The sequence below is a fragment of the Panthera leo genome, chromosome B1 (genome assembly GCF_018350215.1).
Source record: "Panthera leo isolate Ple1 chromosome B1, P.leo_Ple1_pat1.1, whole genome shotgun sequence".
Classification (NCBI taxonomy): Eukaryota; Metazoa; Chordata; class Mammalia; order Carnivora; family Felidae; genus Panthera; species Panthera leo.
The window spans coordinates 3998073-4013878 of NC_056682.1; the positions used below are offsets into that span (position 1 = coordinate 3998073).

Genomic DNA, 15806 nt, shown 5'->3' on the forward strand with positions numbered 1-15806 from the left:
GGTGGACAACATACCGATTGCACCATTTCATGCATTAATCAGTGTTCATCATGGTAAGTGGACTATTAGCCTTTATCTATGTCACGCATCCTGACCTACTTCCCTTCTGCCAACTACCAGTTTGTTCTCTGTATTTGAGAGTCTATTTTTTTCATTTCTTTTTTTTCTTTCTTTCTTTTGTTTCTTAAACGACACCTATGACTGAAATCATACGGTATTTGTCTCTTCCAACTGACTTGTTTCGTGTATCATTATACCCTCTAAGTCCATCCGTGTTGTTGCAAATGGCAAGATTTCACTCTTTTTATGGCTGAGTAATATTCCACTTGAGATCTCAAGTGGAATATATGTGTGTGTGTGTGTGTGTGTGTGTGCACGCTGAAAATGGAATATACAAAGGGGAATATATATATATATGTATATATATATACACACACACACACACATATATACATATGCAAAAATTATAATATTAATCAGCCATAAAAAACACTGCTACAGTTTTTGAATTTACTTTTGTGGACAATATAGGGTCAATCATAGAACTGGAGACTATGTCCGGATTTCAGGGTTCTGTCTTAGGAACTACCCAGAGCCCACCTAACAGCCTCCTTGGCAATCATGTTTACCTCAATGATATTTATGCATTGTAACTTTCTCCTTTTGTGTAGATACTTACTTTTTGTTTTAGTGGCCAAAGAAGCAAAACCTTTTAAGAATTTCTTACAATAATAACAAGTACTCTCCTTAAATAGCACTGTGTTATTTAATTGCCAAAAGTAAAGTAAGAGTAGATTCTGAGTACATTATTACCTATATAATATGCAAAAGAATTATTTTATTACACATTTTCTTTTACATTTTTATATCAGTACATTTACCACAAAAATCTTCTGAAAACGTGTAAGAACTGTTAAAATTCAGAAGCCCAAAGGCTTAACATAGAAATTGCAGACACTGTAGAAGGTAAAAAAAAGCCCATAGCATCACTCTACATACCTTTAAAATTATATCACCTTATTATACAAAATAGTACACATTATTTTTTTTCTCTTCTCCTGGGAGAGAAACTTGAAAAATTAGCTGAATGAATATTTTCACCCATATATTAGTATTACACATAAACATTAATCAAGGGGCGCCTGGATGGCTCAGTCGGCTGTCTATCCAACTCTTGATTTCAGCTCAGGTCCTGATGTCATGGTTCGTGGGATTGAGCCCCTTGATGGACTCTTTGCTGACAGTGCAGAGCCTGCTTGGGAGTCTGTCTCTCCCTCTCTCTGTCTCTCCCCTGCTCTCACACTCTCAAAATAAATAAATAATCATTTTTTAAAAATAAATAAACATTAATCAAATATGCATAACGATTTTTTAAATCATTCTTTGAAAATAACTTCCCCCTCTTTTCAGGTTAACTTGGCTCTCTGTGATGGCATATAGATGAGTTACTGATGATCAGGTGAATACATAGAAGAGCTTGATTGTGGAATGATAAGTTTTTGTGCTTAGAGATCACTATATTTATATGCATTCCCAATTTTCTGTAGCAAGTGGGATAATTTTTGTAGCGACAAAAATTGTCCTGAAAACTGATCTCCGTGATTTCCATGACCCGTGCAATTTGCTCAGCACATAGACAACGGGACACCTCTGAGGACCTGCATGTCTTGATTCCTAGTCTAGTGTCCTTTGCACAGAGTCCTCTGCGATCTATGCGTCCACATCCTATCACTTGTGAGAGTGTCTCACATTCAGCATCATGCCTACCCTGTCTGGAAATAACATCCTAGTTAAAAACAGCAATGTCAATCTTACTTGTGAATATTTCTGAAGTTTTCACTACTACCCCACCCCTGAAACAAGATGGTTTTCGATTTTCCTACATACGCATTCTTGTTCCCATTGGTTAAGACCCCCATTCCCTCAAATCTTTGTCCCTGTATAACATTCTGAATGAAACCTTTCCTGAATATGCTGTTTTATAGTGCAAACGACCACTTACCACCCTATCCCTGGCATTACCCCTTATCCTGCTCTCCTTTAATGTATAATATTGATCCACTGTTAGCATAGGATACTTATTAAATCCATCGTTAATGGTCTACTTTCCCTCAGTGGAATATAAGGCAACAATCTTTGCTTCTTTTTGTCACGGATATATCCCAAGAACCTAGAACACACTGTAATCACTCCATTTATTTCATGAGAAAAAAAATTATGCTATATCGATTGAGAATTTCTGTTTTACCCTCAAAGATGTTGAATAGCAAGCACCTATTAATTAAGAAATCAGAACATACACATACTATGCACAAGACAGCATATATAATGAGCTTACAACAGTGGTGAGCATGTTGTAAGTGCTATGTGAATTTATCATAACCTTTCTTGACGCTAACATTCATTATTACTACTAGGGCTTTCTTAGTCTGCTAGCTACATCAGACTTTAGGGAGAAAAGAGAACCATCACGGGTCACAAAAGGACTTCTTCAGGCTTAAGAGTACCACCATGGGCATAAAAGGAGTTTTTGGTAAGAGATATAAACAAGATCAAATGGTTTATTATTTTGCCTTTTAGTTCTGAACATGTGGATAAGACTGACATGACCCAGCAAAATCTGTGTCCAAGGGAAAAGGGATAAGCAGCCTACAGAAGCTTCCTGTAACGTAATCCCCAGAACACAACTTCTGCAATATAAAACATGTACTAGTACACAAGGACCCATGATCAAACAAATTTGGGAAATGCGTAATTGAAACAAGATTGAGCATTTTGTTTCATATGGGACTTTGTGGAGGTGTTCGTGTGCATGGTGACTATCCGGGAGGAACACTGTGTACCTAACCTACATAATCTGTTTTACCTTGGAACCATGTTTTGATAGAACAGCCTGAGGACTATTGTGCTACTGAATACACATGGGGAATGTTGCTCTAGAATGAGGGTTCCAGGCTCTCTTCTCCTGCTGCTGGTATGACAAAGCTGAGGACTCAGCTCACATAGAAGTGATCTGAATATTGGAGAAAGAAGTCTATCAATGGTGTGGCTCATGGCAATGAAGAATTCAGTGTCAGTTTAGAACTTTCTCAGTTTAGATTTTAGGCAATATAAAGGCAAAAGATCCCCCTAGTGCCATCAATGGCCCAGCTCAGCCTGGGAGTCCAGGTAGAATTTACAATAGCTATTCAAGGTATTAAGAAAACATGGTGCAGCCACTTGGGAAGACATACTGGCAATTTCTTACAAAACTTAACACATTCTCACCATGAGATCCAGTAATCATGCTCCTTGGCCTTTATCCAAAGGGGCTGAGAACTTATGTCCACACCAAAACCTGAATAAGGATGTTTATAGAAGCTGTCTTCATCATTGCCAGAACTTGGAAGCAACCAAGATGCCTTACAGTTGGTGAATGAACAAACTGTGGTCTGTTCAGACAATGGAATATTATTCAACACTAAAAACAAATAAGCCATGAGAAGACACAGAAAAACCTTAAGTGCAGATTACTAAATGATCCCAATTATATGACTTTCTGGAAACTGGAAAACCTTGGAGACACTAAAAAAATCAGTAATTGCCAGGAATTGGGCAGGTGGGGACAAATAGGCAGAGCACAGAGGATTTTTAGGGCGAAGAAACTACTCAATGATATTGCAATGATGGATACTTATAATTATAGATTTGTCCAAACCCACAGAATATACACCACCCAGAGTAAACCCTAAAGTAAATTATAAACTTTGGGTAATCATCTTGTGTCAATGCAGGTTAATCATTGTAACAAATGTAGTACAATGGTGGGGGTTGTTGACTTTGGAGAAGACTCTGTATGTATGGGGGCCAGAAGTGTATGGGAAATCTCTATACCTTCCTCATTTTTGCTGCGAAGCTTCATGTGCTCTAAAATAACTCTTAATTAAAAAAATAAATTAAAAAAAAGAAACCATAGGGTTAATCATAAGAAAAGAGAAAAAAAAAAGAAAGAAGAGTTTCCTAACATGAATCTACACATAAAAGCTATGTGGTAGGAAGACCAATGAGGATTCAAGGTGGTAGCCATGGGTCACAAATGGACCCATAGGGTCAGGTGTTCTGAGTGATGTAATTACTATTTGGGAAAATTACATATATCCCACATGATGTTAATCCTTAAAAGTTTAGACTGGAAAACCTTTTTTCTTTTCTTTTTTTTTTTTTAATTTTTTTTAACGTGTATTTATTTTTGAGACAGAGAGAGACACAGCATGAACGGGGGAGGGGCAGAGAGAGAGGGAGACACAGAATCGGAAGCAAGCTCCAGGTTCTGAGCCATCAGCCCAGAGCCCGACGCGGGGCTCGAACTCGCGGACCGCGAGATTGTGACCTGAGCCGAAGTCGGATGCTCAACCGACTGAGCCACCCAGGCGCCCCCCTTTTTTCTTTTAATAACCACAAATAAGTTCTAATTCACAGATTCACCAAAATCATAAAACAGCCTCTTCCACCTCATGTTCATTGCTGTTTTAATTATCGTTTCTAGTTTTAGTTCTCAGTAAATATTTTCTTTTCTATACAAGTCCCTTCGTTGAGCAAATCTAAGGAAAGTTGGAAAAGATAAAACTGTAAACTTATATAAATATGCCAGCAACTCAAACATTTTTTTTCTGTTAAAAGGCTTAATTGTACCGGGTAGAAAAAATTTTCTTCAGAATATGCCAACAATCCGTCGCTATTTACAGGATGTACTCACTGCCCTGATGGAACAGTGCCTCTCAAACAATAAGGTCTTAATCACTGCTCAGCTTTTTCTTTAGACGACATTCTTCCCTGCATGTTAGTGGCTGAATTGATTAGACACTGATAGTTCTTAAATCATAGCTAATGACAAGCATATTTTTAGCTATTGGACACAAATTCAAGTCAGTAACATGCAGGTGCTTGTGACAAGCTGTACTGACTATGTTCCTGCCAATTTTCTGAAGGCTACCTATAAATCAATTTTAAAAAAGAAGAAATAAAAGAATAATGGTACAAAAGCCCAATGGAGAAGAGAATATATGATAGAAAAACAAAAGGTGAATGAGTTTATAATAAGTGAAAAATGTAACAGTTGAGAAGGGGTTTTCCCCTGTCTGATCACAAGGGTATATGGAACACTTCATTTTGTTGTTGTTGTTGATTTGTGTTTTAATTCTATTACAAGTGTTGGTTGACAAGCATGCTGTATTACTTACATTATATGATATTTATTTCTGGGAAATAATAGTAGAGAAGACCTCCAAGGCAATCGGGTCCCTAGCCATGCCCACACCCCCCGATGCCCAAAGAGTCCATGTAACTCCACTCGGGATATAGTGGTTATGTTAAAATAAATATTCTAAATGGTCTCTAACACATTTCATTAGGAGACTACTCCAAAGATGACTTTTCATCCTAACCCGAAAGTAAGTAGACAGGTTTCATTTCTCTAGATATCAAAAGTTGGCAGCTGAATCATAATCTTTTCTCACATAATGTTCTGGGATTGGCAGGAGTGTGGACTTTGGATGGCTACTTTTATAAGTACTTGATCCTGCTGGGACTTTGAAGCTGTAAGTGTGTATGTGGGAGGGAGAGAGAGAGGGAGGGAGGGAGAGTGGGGTGGGGGGAAGAGAGGGAAGCACAGGGATGAGGAAGGCAGGAGGGAGATTCAATGGAGGTGAGAATACAGATAGCAGATTGCAGGTATAGAGAACTTATTAAATATGAATTGTATTGGAAACACTTTAAGAGTAGAAGATTGTCATCAGCAATTTAATTGAAATTGACGGATGTGGGAACAATCCAAAAGATAGAACACGGCAACCAAAAACTACAGCTTTATTCTGGCTCTTTAGCAGAAGGAGGCTATAAAAGCTTAAAACAAGAGAAAAATAAGCCAACGTGGACTTTGCCCTCTCTTGTCCTGGTTTCAGCTCCCCTATTCTTTCTGAGTTATCTTCCAGAAACACTGAATGTGCACAGATACTCAAATATTTGTACAACACCATCTTTCTATAAATAATGGGGTATATACGATGCTGGGCTTTTATGCAAACTTTTTAAACTTATATATTATCAGAAATTGATAACCAATATCCAGTCTCAGAAATAACCAGAATAGTAATAACAGAATCCTATTATAGTTTGGGGATGCCATACACAGCTAAAAAACTGAACAGATTCCTATGTGGAGTGAGTTAGCCAATGAGACGTTATCAGGTATCTCCTCGGTTGGGTAAGAGTCAGAGAAACACTTGAAGTGGGACCTTCGTGGCACATAGAATTTGACACCCATACCTTTTCTTCTTTACAATTCCTTAATGCAAAAGATGTGTCCAACGTGACTAGAGATGCAGCAGCCACTTTGGACTATGAGGAAAAGGCAAAGAGAAGTGAAGGTACCTTGGACCAGACCAGCTTGTGTCAATGAACCGATGGCAGCATCTACCGACACTAGATCTCACTTTACGTAACGGCCAAAGAATTCCCATGTGTTTAAACCACAGTCAGATTCTTGGTGCCAGCAGCTGAACAAAATTTTCATGTACCCATGTCTTATAACGACATTGCAGTCTCATGGAGGAAAGAGACCCTTGACCCTTGTGAGACTCCCTAGCTGCGTGCCTGACACGTGCCCCCTTGTCTTATCTGCACCTAGCACATCGCTGTATTCAAGACACAGGTAAGCTGACATTTCTAAAAAGCTTTCTGTCCTCAATACCCTGAGACAAAGTTATTCACTCTCTCTTCCTCATTCACGTTGTGTTTCACACTTTTTCTAATATAGAATTTGCCATTCTGTGTTGTGCATGTGTGTGTGTGTCCTTTGTCAATTCTTTGAGGCGTGTATTAGAATTTATATTTCTTTGTATTCTCACAGCTTATTGAGCTAAGGCATAATATCACATACCTAATAAATGTTTGTTGAGTGAATGGATGTTCTTACTATGCCCTAAACACTAGGCTAGGCTCTGGAATATAGAGAAAGAAGGGGAAGGATGATGTTATTTATTCTTGGAAGACATCCAGTTTGGGATCTTCCAGAGCAGTGGGATGAGATAATGAGGAGTATCTATAAGGAAATGGGGTTTGACAGCAGGGCTTTTGTAAAATTCTGTGGGAGAGATACGGTGTTCCAACTGGAGTTGAGTAGAGACAGAACACTACGAGGAGAAGGAGAATCAGAATCACTGTGTGTGATGTGATAGAAGGAGAAGCGGAGGGGAGGGCCAGATCCACCAAGAGGCACACAACTGTTTCCATGTTCATTGATTCTACACTGCAACATTTGTCTCTTGGGTGCCTCTCAACCATTTACATCAATTTTGTGATTCACAAAATTATATGTTTGAAAGCCAAAAGAGAATGAGCATATGGAAATTTTGCCTCTGTCTTTGCGCTAGACAAGTCTTCCTCACTGCCATCACCATCACCACCATCACCAGCCATCTCACTGGTAAACTGCCGAGAATGGGCTTCTGGCCTCACGTATGAACGGATGTTCAACTTTACGCTGCAGGCACCATGTTGTTTCATGCTACAATATCTTCATCTCCCCTTTTCTGGACTAAGAAAGTCAGCTTTTGCCTGTGTGAGTTACCTCCCTCAGAGCATAAAAGCAGGAATGAGATTCTTGGTAACATTCACTCAGCCAGACTGTATACTTTTACACCAAAGTAGTGGACTCCATGATCATTAACTTCAAGACAACAGCCAGAACTGGGAGGTGATGGGGGTCATCTTAATCTACTCCCCTCATGTCACAGAGGAGTTGATGAAGACAACTCTTGGCAGGGCTGGGAGAACTGGGTGGGTCTCCCTTGTCAGGGCTGGGAGAACAAACTAATGTCTACAACCATGTTGATTCCCAGTAGATAGCAGTTCAGTGTTTATTCCAGTGAATGTGTTCTTTATCACACTCCTACTTCATCAGCCCTCTTATTTTGGTAAGCCTAAAGGGAACAGAGATGTTGGGATACGTACTCAATGTTCTTCAGCCTAGAGCTCCGAGGTAAGAAACACAATAAATAGCGCCCAATATGCAGAAAGTAGAAATCGGCCATTTCCGACTTAATTTACAGGGTTAATATTGAAATGATTCTATGCAGATTGGCTCATTATAGAAGATCCCATTTTAAAATTCAACAATGGGTTGTGTGATTAAATCTATCAATCGACTCTTTATCTTCTAGAGTTAGCACACGATAAATCACATGGCTTCATGTGCAGGTAATTATATTTGATTTTATTCACGATGAAATGACATTTCATTATTTAGCTTGGACCTTGCAATTATGAGTAAATACAGTAAGAGAATTCAATTGTCTCATATACTGTAAGATGTTCGTAGAGAAAGTTTATAATATATATCTGAGTATACACATAAACATGTTTTTATAATTTACATATATTCAAGTAAAACCCAAATGCAGTTCCCTGTCCTGATGTCATCCTTCCCTTCCTCTGCAAGCTCACTGGATACGTCTCTTTCTAATCCCCCCAGCACGAACACATGGGGGGAGGGTCAGTACTGACTTCCTTCACCATTTATCCCCACATCTCAGCCTGGCATTCAGCAAAGCTTTGTGGGGAATGTAAATGCGTGCGGGGCTGAAAGGGTCAGTTGGCAAATAGAGCACGGAAAGAATGCCACTTTCTAGGTAAAAAGATGCCATATTTCCATGGATTTGAGGCATGCTTAGACAACTGATTTCTGGACTCCTCCTCTGTAGCTCCACAAAATGCTTTAGAGAAACAATAGCAAAGCAACACAGAGGCCATTGGTGTTTCCAACTGGACATGACTCAAATTAAGTGCATAATTGTTAAAGTCAACCTTCACCCTCTGCTTCGAGTCCGATGTTTCTGTTGAGCAACACCGACACTGTACGGTGAAATGTACCATTTTGCAGACGGACTTGCTTCTGAATTTCTAGCTCCCATTTTCGGCCTTAATTGTATGATCTTGTTCCAATTGCTCACCCCTTATTGGTCTCCATTTCCTCCTCTGAAAATAACATATAATTGTGAGGCTTGAGAGACACGACATATAGTAGTGGCTGACCACAGTCCTGGCAAATAGGACGTGCTCAGTGAGTGTGAAAATAATAGGAGTGAACATGCCAGTTGAATACAAAAACACTGTTTATTTTAATCTTAAAGGAGGGAATCACCCTCGCTTCAGGGAAATCCCCACTGAGGTTCAGTAGACCAGTGGACATGGGCGCCCCCTATCATACGTGGGTGCCATGACAAGAGGAAACACCGCAGGAGGCCACTCGGTGCTGGTCAGGTAAGGTGCCCAGCAGAATGCATACAAAGAGCCTGTACTCTCAGTGCAGTGGAGCTCAGAAGTTAGGGCCTCAAATATCACACTCTAGTTAAGAAAGAATAGCTTTGACCATAAAGGCCACAATCCTATAAAAAGGAGCAATCTTGGCTGGCCGAAGCAGTTTAGAAAGAGTGTGCTGAATTTATCCTCCTTCCCCTCCCACCCTGGTCCTCGAAGCTCAAATCACAGGCTGGAGGTGTTCCATTTGGAAGAGGTATGCAATTTCCAAATGACGCAAGCTATTGGTACCAAGCCATCTGGGGAATTTGCCTGTGTCATCATTTTAAAATTGATCGTCTCTTCTTAGAACTTTTTAATACCATGATCTCCATAGTATATGTGAGTCATACCCACCCCATTTGTAACTTAGGGCAAATTACTAACAGTTTGACCTTGAATTGTAGATTATGGTACTATGTTTTTAAGCATGAGAAGTTTTATTGAAAGAGACTAATATCATTCTGCCATGTATTTTAATTTTATTATGCTGGTCTTACTGTACCCTTTCTGTTACGGCATATTATTTTACAATACAATTTTAAATGATAACTATTTTTAACCATATAGTCAAGGGTTGAATAATTTTCTGTTTTAGAAAATTAAATATTACCATTTTTCTTCATCTCACGTATAATCATGGATTTACACTTTTCCCTCTCTTTAAATTGATTAAGAATTCCTCCCTTAATGGTTTTAAGAATACGTATACTTCTGGGTAATTTTAATATTTCTTAGCCCTTTTTGAACAGTTATGCATAAAGCATTTTCAATTATGTTTTTCAAATTAGGAATTAGAGATGTATAAAAACTGGTTTCTGCTGGATAAAAAAATATGTAGGTGAAAAGCTTGTCCCATTGTTTGAGGAAATAGAGCGTGGGGTGAATGCATGAGCAGAGAGTACAGCCATGGAAGGCATCAAGCCTAATTTCACTCTTACTCTGCACTCTATGCTTCTCCTATGCCTCGGTTTTCTCCTGTGTCAAACCGAAGATTATAATACTGTCTCCCTCATTGGACTGTCATCCACAAGCACATGGGAAACACGACATGAGTGTCAGTTGCTGTAATTATTATGATTCAGCTATGGCGTACTAATCACCCTGCAGCCTTTATCAAGTCTAAGTTGACAATAACCAGAATCACTTTGAAGATGACAGTTTTCAAAATGGTTAGTGTCTTAGTCCCTTGGGGCTGCCATCACAAAATACCAGACTGGGAGGCTTACAGAGTGGGAATTCCTTTCTCAGAGTTCTGGTGGCTGGAAGTCCAAGATCATGGTGGTAGCTGATTCAATGTTGGGTAAGAGCTCCCTTCCTGGCCCATAGAGGGTGTCACTTTCTTTTTGCTCTTTCTTACTTGGCCTGTCCTTCCTTGTGCATGGCAGGGAGGTAGGATCCCAGAGGAGAGGGGGAGCCTTCTGACATCTCCTCTTGTAGGCACAATAATCCAATCCTGGGGGCCCTACCCTCATGACTTCATCTAACCCTAATTACATCCCATAGGCCCCATCTCCAGGTACCATCACATGTACCATCACATGGGGTATGAATGAATGGGGGGAGGGGACACAAACATTGTGTCCATGACAGTTACAAGGTTGACCCAACAGAACATGAAAAGGATTCAGGGAGCACAGTGGGCACACACGCAAAGAGTCTCACGAAGACAGGGACAGGTTCTCATTTCTACCAGGTCCCACCATGGGCTTTCTCCCTTGTTTTGCTCTGTACGTTACTGGAAAAAAATTATTTTATATGCTTAATATACTAAGGTTTACAGAGCTTTAATCTCAGAGTTAAAGAGGCTCCCTGGGGGAAACTTAGGTTTGTTGAAAGGAGAGCACATGAAAAGACGCTGAGCTTCTGGATTGAGCAATTCTACCAAGCAGTTCATCTCAGAAAAGTCATATGCAAAATATCTGAGCTCAGCAACTGCGAGATCATGACCTGAAGTCCGTCACTCAACTGAATGAGCCACCCAGGCACCCCCCTCGGTGACATTTTCAATGAACTGTTCCTCAGGAGTGTTTTCCCTCCCTACTTTTGAGGAAAGAGGTGACCTGAGTTTGGGTAAGCTTAGAGAAAGGCTACAAAACAAGCCCCCAGGTAAGCTTTTCCTGACTGATAATTACACAGTGGACCGTCCTCATACTGTAGAAGGACATCATTGCCTCAAGCATATTTACTTACAAATTAACTTTCCACATAAAGCATATGCCCCATGTATTCTGTCTGCAAAATGTTCAAATAAAAAAAAAATTCTCGTTGATTTTTAATGGTGTTTACAAAACAAAACCCTGAGCACCAATTTAGGATCGTTTTTATCAAAAATCTTCGAAAACTTACAAATGTGGTTCCCATCTCGCCCAAAACAATGCCATCCATTTCCAGACAGTACTTGTCCTGAAATCTCTAGTGATCATTCACGTGTGTGTTTTAATAATGTCATAACACATGTACACATGCACACGTGCACACACACACACACGAGGTGCAGAAAAGGTTAATATATTTCTTAAAAATCCATGTGAATGGTGTGATATGTGTCCATTATCTGGCATGTTACTCTCAACATTACTTTTCTGAGATTCATCCACGTGAAGACACGGAGCTCAGATGCGTTCATCTTTTGCTATCCCGTAAGATTCTCTTGTATAAGTCCACAATTTTTTATCTACTCTCTTGACCAAGGTGGCTGTTTCTTTTTTTTTTTTTCTTTTGTTGCTATAACAAGGCTACAATGTGCATCTTAAATACATCTTATGTACACTCAAAGGAGATCTTTTTTAGCACATATATCTGAAACGTCATTAGTGACTTCTTGAGCACAGATGTTTTCAGCTTTCCTAGATACCGCGAGATTTGCCAACCAACTGGATGTATCAGTTTAGCAGACCAACAGTGGATAAGAACTCCCAATGGACCACATCCTTGTCATTATCCGTACTTATCAGGTGTTTCCATCGTTGCCTCTCTGACTGCTCCTGGACAGCCCACCTCTGGTATTTTAATTTGCATTCCGCTTATCAGTAGCAAACTTAGATGCTCTCATTTGGTACTTGTATGTTAATTTCCGCTTTTATGATTGTTTATATTTGTTGCCCAATTTCAACTGAGTCCTGAGTGATGTGTAGGTAAGAGTTGATATTTCGCATTTTTGTTAACAAAGGAAATTACGCTAATCTTTGCTTGTGCACTTTACTGAGTGTGGAAGAGGTTGATGCAGTCATTGCAGAGTAGGTATGAGGCAGACAGAATGTCAAGGCCTTCCAGCCATATGGTAAACTAGTTGAGACTCATTACTCGGGTTGTTATTTAAATAAAGAGCAAAATGGCATAATGTTTTTTTTTCAAACAAAACATATATATTTCTTTAACAATCAGGAAAAGCGGAACAAAATAGAAATGGTATAATCAGGGATTATACAAAAATACAAAAGTGTTGACTATTACATAAGAAAAGAATAATTTAAATATGCTTGAGAACAATCCAGCAGTTAGAGGCATTTTTTAGGAGGACACAGGGATATAATTTGGGAAAACAATCATACTGGGATTACTATTCTCTTGAATATTATTAAACAAGCAAAATAATATTCTGCCTCACATACAGTAAAATTTCTGATGGGAAGCACCTTGCATTAAAAGTTGGTGCTCTCAGGGTGCCTGGGGGGCTCAGTGAGTTGAGCATCTGACTCTTGATTTCAGCTCAGGTCATGATTCTAGGGTTGTGGGATCCAGCCCAGCATCGGGCTCTGTGCTGACAGCATGGAGCCTGCTTGGGATTCTGTCTCTCTCTGTCTCTGCCCCTCCCCTGCTCACTCTCTTTTTCTCTCTCTGAAAAATAAACTTACAAAAAAGAAAACATTAAAAAAAATTATAGCTGAAGCCCAGTGATGACAAAACCCAGCCTCTACTCTCAATGGCTTGCAGTGTAAAGGGAAAACATGGGAAGACAGCAAATATAATCTAATGGAACGATCTGGTTTACAAAGTATTGCAATTTCTCTCTAATGTGGAATAAATTATCAAGATCAAGCAACCTGTTACAACCAGTTATTATGTTATGGGCAAATTTCTAAGGAAACTGAGTCTGGAAAAAAAAAGAGGTAAAAAAAGATCAGTTTCTGAAGTATAGTTTTAACCAAATTACTTCATCCTGTATATTTCAGTTGAGGATCAAAGGCCCACTGCTGGATGATGTCCTAGATACATCTGCAAACTCAAAGGTTCGATTCACAATCAGTGATATACAGGTTTTCTCCTCCCAGATACACGTGTTTCTGTGACTTCCCTTGAGTTACTGGAAATAAACAGGAGCAGGATAAAAAGAAATGTTGCTTGTTTTTACTCGTATCAAATGAAGGCAAATGCAACAGTGGGGAGACCACTTTTAGAATGGGGATACTGCAGTTTTCTCCAAATTAATTCAACTCCTGAAATTTGTGCCAGGATAGTTTATTTTCTTCTCTGAAACTTGTTATAAGAAATGTTGAGGCCTTTATTGAGAATGAATCATCAACAATCTTAAGTCAGTGTTCACTGACTTCGAGCAATACCACTCCCAAATGCTCCCAGAGACAGACACACGTTATCTCAAAATAATACAATATTAGACCGTTTTTAAATATTTTTCTCTTTGTTTTTCTCTTTGGAATAATCAAAATAAAAATACTAATGCCATCCCAGGAGCATCTGGCTTAAACTGATCCATGCATATTTTGTAAATGAAAGTTTTCTAGTACTCAAAAACATTAAATCGGTACTGTTTTGACCAGGACAATCATAGCAAATATAAACACAAGAATCCTCTAGTTTCATAAATAAAATGTATATCTTTATATGTTATGTAAATTGGTGTGGCATAAAAATCATAGCCTCAGGAGACAAAACGTGTTGGATTTGATTCCTGATTGTTTCCACTGACTAGCTCCATGAATCTGGCTAGCTAATTCTCCTTTCTGAGCATCATCTACAAAATAAATATAATAAAATAAATGGACTGACATCTGTAAGACAAAAAACCCAGTCCTCTGACACTAATATTTTAATTTTTTTAAAGTAGGATCCACACCCAGCATGAGTGCAACGTGGGGCTCGAATTCACGACCCTGAAAACAAGGCCTGAGCTGAGACCCTGATACTAACATTTTGGGCAACAAGTTGAAATTGTTATACGATGATGATGATTACTACTAGAATTTCTTTACATCCTATGAATAATTGTCTGGAATAGTCTCAAACATTGCTTTATTAATACGTTATTATAGTATGTTCAAAAGGCATGATATTTGATGTTTTATTAGCAACATTCCTTTGTGATAAGAAAGCCGGGCATTGCCACTTCTTTAAGAGAGCACACGAGAAATATCTCAAGGTTGTATATGTGTCTAAGGACCCAGTAAAATAATTATTGGTCCAAGAACTTGGAGGGATAGTTCCTTCTCATAGGCCTCATTCATAAACTAGTAAGTAGTATCTTGAGCCCAAGTTGGTCTACTTTTTATGCTTTTAAAGATGGCCAAGCATTTTACTCTAGAAGATTGGTTCCTTCAAGTATTTAGGTGGACAGTGGTGAAGATGTCATATCCTTCATTTTCTCACCCTAGTATATGGCCGCCACTTTTGCCAAGGCTGGTCATCGTTCAAATGAGGTAGCCAGGGTCTTAAAACCAATACCAATTAATAGCCTAGGGGTAGAAAACATTATCAGTAATATTTAGAATTTTCTTTGGCCAAGACTGCTCCATGAACTTGGGAAAGCTAAAAATCTTTTTTTATGAGTCTTATCTATTAACTAAAGGTAATATCAACCGTACAAGAACAAATAAAATTTATGGTATTAAATTTTTCATAATTTTTGGTAAATATTTGTATTTATTTTTGAGAGACAGAGCAAGGGTACAAGCAGAGGAGGGGCAGAGAGAGGGGGACAGAGGATCCAAACAAAGCTGGCTCTGTGCTAACAAGAGAGAGCCCGATGGGGGAACTGAACTCAAGAACCATGAGATCATGACCTGAGCCGAAGTCAGGCACTTAACCGACTGAGCCACCCAGCACCCGTGGTATTAAATTTTTACGTACATGCTGTAGGAATCTGTTACTGTTCACAAAGTGCTGTATTAAAAATCTTCAACTTGTTTAGTAACCCAGGATTTTTGGTGCTTGGAGTAGCGTAAATGAAGAAGTGCTTGCCTGGGTCTGCTCTGAAGAGTCGGTACTGATGACTCTGTTGAGAGGCTCCAAGTACAGCAGGTGAGTTACGAATGGCTATGGCACACATGAACAAGACCTATCTCCCAAAGAGTCACTACCACAGTGTCCCATCACCTGATCTGGGAGAGGGCTTATTACTTCAAATTTTATTTTGAATTTGCCTGGGAAACTTTATTTGTAGGGAGGTATGGATATATAGAAATAGCTGAGTTTCATGGTACTTAAAGTATATATAAAGGTGATGGGTTTATGAA

The 15806-nt window shown here is 39.1% G+C and overlaps 1 protein-coding gene across 1 annotated transcript in view; it reads right to left on the bottom strand.

The window, feature by feature from the left end:
• The window catches only part of LOC122217279 (CUB and sushi domain-containing protein 1-like), a 634007-nt gene that overhangs the window by 226938 nt on the left and 391263 nt on the right, over positions 1-15806 (bottom strand). The gene's annotated exons all lie outside the window — the stretch shown is intronic.